The 7,420-nt window shown below is 38.2% G+C and overlaps 1 long non-coding RNA gene across 2 annotated transcripts; it reads left to right on the plus strand.

Moving 5' to 3' along the window:
* Positions 1-1,718: 1,718 nt before the first annotated feature.
* On the plus strand, positions 1,719-7,414 carry LOC112144628. Of its 2 annotated transcripts, none has more exons than XR_002918929.2 (6): positions 1,719-2,061; positions 2,796-2,996; positions 3,636-3,792; positions 5,114-5,184; positions 5,452-5,529; positions 6,728-7,414. It is a non-coding gene; the product is annotated as an uncharacterized LOC112144628 (long non-coding RNA). The 2 variants fall into 2 exon arrangements; XR_002918928.2 differs by having other exon boundaries at positions 1,877-2,061; positions 2,796-2,903.
* Positions 7,415-7,420: the final 6 nt, after the last annotated feature.

The raw sequence follows: 7,420 nt of genomic DNA on the forward strand, positions 1-7,420 counted from the left end.
TAGCTTCTGGTTTGTGGGTGGGACTGTTGCAGAGCAACCCGGTTTCCTCTTCATCGCTGAGAGCTCTGTTTGTGCACTCACGATCAAGCTTGTAGCCTCAAGCTAATATTAGCGCACAAAAATAACAATGAGCAATATTGGATCAATTCAGTCGTACAGTTTGAGCCTGAATCGTAATTCACTTCAACACGAGTGTTGAACACGCTCATCATGTCTCGCATGCCCATTCTGTTTTCTAGCATCCGGTTTTCATTTGTTTTAAGAAATACTCAGGAACAAAGTTTTTATCGTGAATTATTTTATATACGCCCTCTATTATAAGAAAATACTACAAGACCATGTAAAAAAACACACACAAAGACTTTTTTTTTTTTTTATTGGAGTGGATCTTTAAGAGAAGGCATGCAGTTGAGCTTTAAAAAAACAAAAACAGTGACTATTCTTACGTAAATTTTGAAACGCAAGAAAAATGTTCAACAGTGGCCGCATGGACCCAGAAGAAGGGGTTATGGTTATGATTACGGTCACGGTTAGACCACCAAATGGTTCCTGAGTGCAGCTGTTTCTGCAGCTTACCGCTCCCCCAGGGGATGAATCAAATGCGGAAAACACATTTCACACAGGAGCGTGATGGCTAATGGGACTTTAACTTTAAGTTAACTTTAAATATGTGCATACATGGATGCACTTAAAATAAACATGCAGGCCATGAAGCAATGTGCATCTCAGCTGTACATACTACATGTGCCCAAGATGAATTCTATACTCATCTTTTGAGCTGTTTCAAATAGTTACCAGTGGTCTTTTGATTATGAATATGCTGTTTTTAACCCCCCAAAAAACCTGCTGTTTTCTAGGATGTTTTTTTCTGCAAAGCAGCAGTAGTTCATCAGAAATTTGCTTCTGTCTTGTGGTTGTCACTGTTGGTGCGGAGTAAGTCCACCCCTACTTCCCGTCATCCATCTGTTAACACGCTCTCCCTCTATGTTGTGGTCCCTCACAACCCCAACCAAACATTACCGATGCAACAAAAACAGTTGAATTTTCATGCCCTCTGTCATGAAAAACATGCTAGAAAACTGTTAAAAACACCAAAAGCATCAGTTTCATTTGAGTAGGTATTTAAGATAATCATTTAGCAATCTAATAGATTAAGATTGCTCTTTTTATGCTCTTCCAAGAAAATAAAAAGATTGTGGGGATTTTTTTTCTCTCATTCAACTGGATTTGTTCTTCACCTTTCTTTTGTTCAGTCTAAACAATAATTATCTCACTCTTGGCAATTATGTCTGCTTCATAACTGTACAATAGGAGTTCAGTGTTGCATCTTCAGCCTCCAAATCAAACAGAGCCTCAGGGAAAAAAAGGTGGAGTCTTGTTTCTGCAGCCGAAACGTGCAGGTGTGGAGCTATGAGAGCAACAGTTTGACCCAGCGTGTCTGTAAGATGGTACAGCTTTGCCGATAAAAGCTGCTCAAATTCAGATTGGGGAGTTATTGATTTAGTTTTACATTGATATGCTCTAATCTGGCTTTTTTAGTTCTGTTTTCGGTTTTTCTTCTATCCTGCTGCTCTCATGTTTTATTCCAACTGAAGGCTGCAAACAGCAGGGTGCTCAGTCACTGCTGCACCATGCAGAATCCAGATGTTTCTATGGTTTAAACCAAAAACAACCGGAAAAATGGGAAAACAACACTGTAAAAAAAAATTTTAGCTTTTAGTTCTTTCAACCTATTTTTGTGAGTCAGGTCAACTAAAATTTTTCAAAAAGTAGAGACAACTAGAAATATTAAGTTTTGATCCTTCCAACAAAAACAGTAGTACAGTCTACTTCAAACTTTAAGTTCGGGCAACTAGTACTTAAGTGTGACGGGACTTGCGCATGCTCTGTACACTGCCCCTGGACAGTGTCATAGGTCAACCTGTGCCTGCACGACCGCATGATGAAATCACGGCGTCCATTTTCTTTTCCAGTTGGAGCTCAATTTGGCGGACTCAATTTGGAGGAATATTTTTTCTAAAATAATTTTTAATTTTCAAGGTAATTTCAAAGATTTAAAAGGTAAGTTCATAATTTTATTTTTAACATATATGAGTTTTAAACCCAAGAAGACGACCGTCTCCCCTCTGCTTTGTCCAAAGCAGACTTGCTAGCATATTTAGTTATCTATCTGAAATGGCAATTTCCAGTCATAAGCTTTTTGTTATCTGTCGTTTTTAGTACATTAACTGAAAGCCTAAGTAAAGGAATGAATTAACATGGGCCTAGTGCTGCTGGTTACGTGTCTAGTTGCTGGACTCATGCAGGCGGGAAAACACAAACTGCATTCGATTAGTGAACATAAAAAGTTAGCTTAAGTTGCTGCTTTCACATCGCCCTCCGTGTCTTTAACGGCAGCTGTCCGCGCGGTGAACATTGAAAATCCGCGTTTTTTTGTTTTTTTTTTTGTGACCGAGCAGTATGAGCGCGGTCACTTGAATATTCTGGTGTTTACATAAACCATGAAATAGCCTCGGAAGTCGCAGACTTTTTAATTCATTAATATGGTCCAACATTAAGATTACCGCTCTGTCTGCTGTTCAATGGGCAGTGGAGCGCTCGCGCGCGCGTGCGTGTGTGTGTGTGTGTGGGGGGGGTATGAGCGGAGCTGCTGATGCTGTTCGGTTTGAAGAAACAGTGATGTTAGTCGCGAATGAAAAGCTCTGGTTCTTTGGAGGTAGGGACACGAGCCGGATCTATCATGACAGCCGTTTACTTTCCCACTCTTTTTCACCTTTCTTCTCTTTCTCTCTAAGTTACCCATCATGGATGGTCGAGATGAGTTTGCGCTGAGCAGAGCGGGGGAGGGGCGAAAGCTCCCCACACACGCAGCTGCGCAGGCGCCGTTCACGAGGGAAAGACAGGTAAATAATGCTGCATTTACACCGGGCCCTTGCGGTGCCACCTCTGTACGTGGTCTTGTAAACGTGAACACCGGACCAGCGCCAAACAAGCAGGTATCGGCGAGGAGGGGGTTCTTCATATTTTGTTTTTGTACTGTTTTTAGCGCTTTTCCGTCACTCACAACAGGTAGAGGCTCAGCCTGCAAAGCCAACGCGGGGCTAATTTTGCTCCCGGCTTTTTCACAGCCGTGTTCCTGTAACTTTCCGCCTTTAGTGAGATATTAATGCAATCTGGCACAAACTGCAATTCTTAATTTCTTCTTCGTGATCATGTTTACAACTGTTAGTACTTCCCTGTTTTGAAAAGGACGCTACCTACGCTTCACTACCATATCCGAGCCCCTGATTGGTTACAGACCTGATCAATTGGTTTACATTTTAGCACGCGGCCAATGAACGGCAGATTTGTACGCAAAGCCCATAAAGTTCCTCCTTCATTACAATTACAATCATTTTTATACAACATATTTTTGTCAGTCTTGACAAAACACATACAGTTAAACAAAGTTTGGTGTTTTCACATCTATCTCCATTTGAGGTATGACAAAATGTTACTTTTTGTCATAGCAATGCCTCATTATGCCATAAAAATATTGTCACTTTTATATCATTAAATATATTATGTATTCATCCAGGAATGAGCACATGGTTTTTCTGCATGTCACTTTTTAATTCTGTGTTCACTCCTTAAAGGCTGGTGCTGAGTTTACACGCCTGGTATCTGCTGACCTTCTGAAGTCCTTCCTGAGTGGACATGACCAGTATTTGCCAAGGTTGATCAACTTGTATGAAGAAGTACACAAAACAAACCTGAGACATGACATCAATCTCCAGTCTTCATGATTCTGTAGTAAGTGAATAATAAACTGAAATGTTCACTATGATGATCTGTTTATAAACATACTGATTTTCTCGACCATTGCATCATCTGCTCTGGGTGTCAAACTTGCGACCTCCAGGGCTGGGATTCTGCTGGTTTTCTCGATCTCCTTGCTCCATCTTCTCGTGATTACCTGGTCAGGTGTGCCCGACCAGTTAGAAGCATGATGGGGAAAAAGGGAGGACATTTCCAGGAATTGAAGGACCTCCTGTTTTTTTTTTTTTCATTAACCTCTTTTTTTTGCTTCTAATTGGCTTAACACACTTGTTCCATACAATCAGAGGTAAGTAGAAAAAGGAGATCTGGAAAACGAGCTCCATCTCAGCCTGCGGGGCCTAGAGCTAGACACCTCTGGTTTAGAGACTGTTTTTCAGGCAACACTGGGTTAGACCAGCAGGAATCTATTCCATCCAGGTATGGGTCATCCCAGCAGTGCTTGGAAAATGGAATATAAATAAATGATGGTGACCTCAAGTCATGATGTTTAAGTTGTCTTTGCTATTAAAGTGTCTTAGGATACATTTAATCAATTTATATTTACACATGAGATTATTTACTGACCAAGGTAATTACATTTTCTTTTGAAATTGACTGCTAGACTTTAGTCCATACATTTGATTTTCTAAGGGGTGTAATTGAAGTGTAAAATTGTGTCCAATATATAGGGTTAAGCCTCCTGGCTTTAAGTATTTTTATTTCAATTAGGGCAAATATTTTTTATTAATTTGGTCACTATCTTGTATGTTTTTCTTTTAGCAGGGCAGCACAATACTGTGATCCATATTTTACATACACTTGTAAATGTTTGTGCTTAAATTTTAAATGTCAGAAAAAGTGCCATAGAAATCTTAACAGATTTTCTGCTTATATAAAAATCTCTACATATTTTTATATTTTCTGCTTTCTTGCATGTATTTCTTGAACTAATTCTGCCCTATTCAAAACTGGGGGGGTTACAGACAAGACACACATAGACAGACAGGATACATACATAGTAAACCCAGTACATCAAAGACACTCTTCTTAGGTTCAGGTTTTCATGGAGGTCACCTCAGTGCTGTTCCTTAACAGTGATGAGCTGTGATTCTGAATTTGTAAAGACAGTTAAGGGCCATTTTGGAGAGAATAAAACTAAGCTGATTAAAAAAGGGCCTATATCATGCTATTCTCAATTCTTTCAGAGTAAACTATATCCATATATATTATCATATATTACCTTTGACACACTAGATAACTTGTTTTTTATCTTTTTTCTTTTTTCTTGTTTTTTCATTTCGTGACATCATCCTAGAGTCGGCCTCGGCAGCCTGTCTGCGTTTTGCCCATGAAAACAAACATCAGAAGTTTTGCAAAGATGTACCGGTATGTATTACACTTAAAACTAGGGAAGTTGATTTTTCATGCTAAAGGACCTTTAAATATGAGTTGGCAGATATTTTTTTCAACTGTCTTATGGTGGAGAGTATCTAAAATCTTTTTTTTTTTTTTTTGTGGAATAAAATTCAGGTATGAAGAGGTTATAAAAACAGGTTATACAAAAAGAGACTTTACAAAAAGCTGAAACATGTTCAGCTGCTCCATGTTCATGTATGTGTCTCTAAAGCCAAATTTCCTGTTTTGGTCACGCAGAACCGGAGATCCACTGCAGTTCTTGCACTTCCATTCATCTTTGAAGAGGATCGCTCAACCTTCATTAAGTTGGCAGAGGTATGTTTGAAACACACCCAGTATTGATGCAACACCTGATTTTCAAATTTAAAAAATGTTCTTTCAAAACGACCACTAAAAAATTTTCACACCAGTACATAGAAGTGTGAAAATTGGAGTACATTTATTATTATCGTTGTGTCAAGACCAATGGAATTTTAAATTTTCTCTGGTCAATCCATAATCAATTCAACCAATAAAATATAACAAAAATATAAAATATGTAATAAATACATAAAATACCTAATAAATAAATGCATAATGTACACAACGTAACACTTGTACAGCATTAGCTGCATTTCCATTAACTCTGAAATTTTGCAAATTGGATTTTTGATAATAAATTCACTTAATGGAGACACCAAAATTTAAGAAACTTGGATTTAAAAAATAAAGTTTTTGTGCTTAGAGGTGGTTGCTTTTGGGGCGTATCAAAATAGACATTTTTCAAAAAACTAATAGAAACACTTTTTAAAAAATAAATGCGCTTATGTTGGGTCTTTCCTGACTGCTGCACAGCGGACGTCACAAGAGACCTAACAGCATCGCAGCTCTTTATAAGTTGCGTATCATACGGAATCGTACAGCTCCTCCATAAAATCACCAACCAAAGTTTCATCATCGCTTCATCTGTAGCTGTACTTTTGCACCTTAGAGCCTGAATAAGACACACAGGTCGCCTTTCAGGATTAGTGCAAGTTCCGTGACAAACTTTGATGGATTTTGTCACGTTTTCAAACAGAAAAAAGTTCCAGCTGCTTACTTGTTAATATGGTTATTTTTTAATACAGCTGAACAGACTTGTCGTGAGCATCTAAGACTGTCAGTGCTGCGAGCCACACTGCTGTGATGTCACCCATATGCTCTCTTTTAGGAATTAAATAAAAAAAAGTCTTGGTCTTATCCATCACTGTGTTTTTAATGACTTATCGTGTAAATTGATTTTTGCTTTATTGCAAAATCATGAATTAATGGAAGTGGTGTCATTTCGAAACATTTTTTTCAAAATTCCTAGAATTTCAATTTCAAAATTGTGCGCAGATGTGTAATAGAAACGCAGCTAATGCCACCCTAGCATACCTAGAGATAATTACCAGACATTCACACACATTTGTCATTACATGAATTATTAAATGCATTAAATTGTGCATTTTTATCTATTTCATGTTTTGTTTTTTGTTTTGTTTTTTTACTTCAGACCACTGACGCTGCAGGGGTACCAACAGTGATGAAGGGGGTGAGCGTTCGCCTACGGATCACCATGGAGAAAAATGCAGAGATGACAACCCAGTCAAAGAACTTTGTGAATGTTGCTGTAATCCTGGAGGAGTACATCGTTTTGCGTGAGTTGCGATATGTACCAAATGGCTTTGCAGAGCTGATTGGACAACTTTACTGCTTCAACATTGATTATCTGAAGTAACTGAAGTACACCTTTAAGTTCATCCAGAACTTCAGGGGTAGAGTGGGCTCTGTTTGGGTTCATAGACTGTTGAACAAACTGCTTCAGTGCACAATGTCGAAACGTTCTTCAGAATAGAGCAGCTGCCATGCCATTTTTGTTTGAACACTGTTCAGTAAATACATTTTAAGGAATTGACATGTGTGTAATGTTTTAGATGTCCTGTTTATAGAACAACACAAAAAATATTCTGCAGACATTCCTGCATTAATTTAGTCAGACCTGTTTTAGGCACATTTGCATTTGTGATCTTTAAAGTCTGCTGTTGTGTGACACATAAGAGAAAGTAAGTTTCTGTATTTGTTCAAGTTTAAACGAGCGCAAACAGAAATATCTTCTTCCACTGTGACATTTGTTAAAGACTCACTCCAATGAAAATACTCTTTTTTGTGTGTGTTTAATTTGTTCTTGTAGCATTTTTCTCATATT

The sequence above is a fragment of the Oryzias melastigma genome, linkage group LG5, assembly GCF_002922805.2.
Source record: "Oryzias melastigma strain HK-1 linkage group LG5, ASM292280v2, whole genome shotgun sequence".
Classification (NCBI taxonomy): Eukaryota; Metazoa; Chordata; class Actinopteri; order Beloniformes; family Adrianichthyidae; genus Oryzias; species Oryzias melastigma.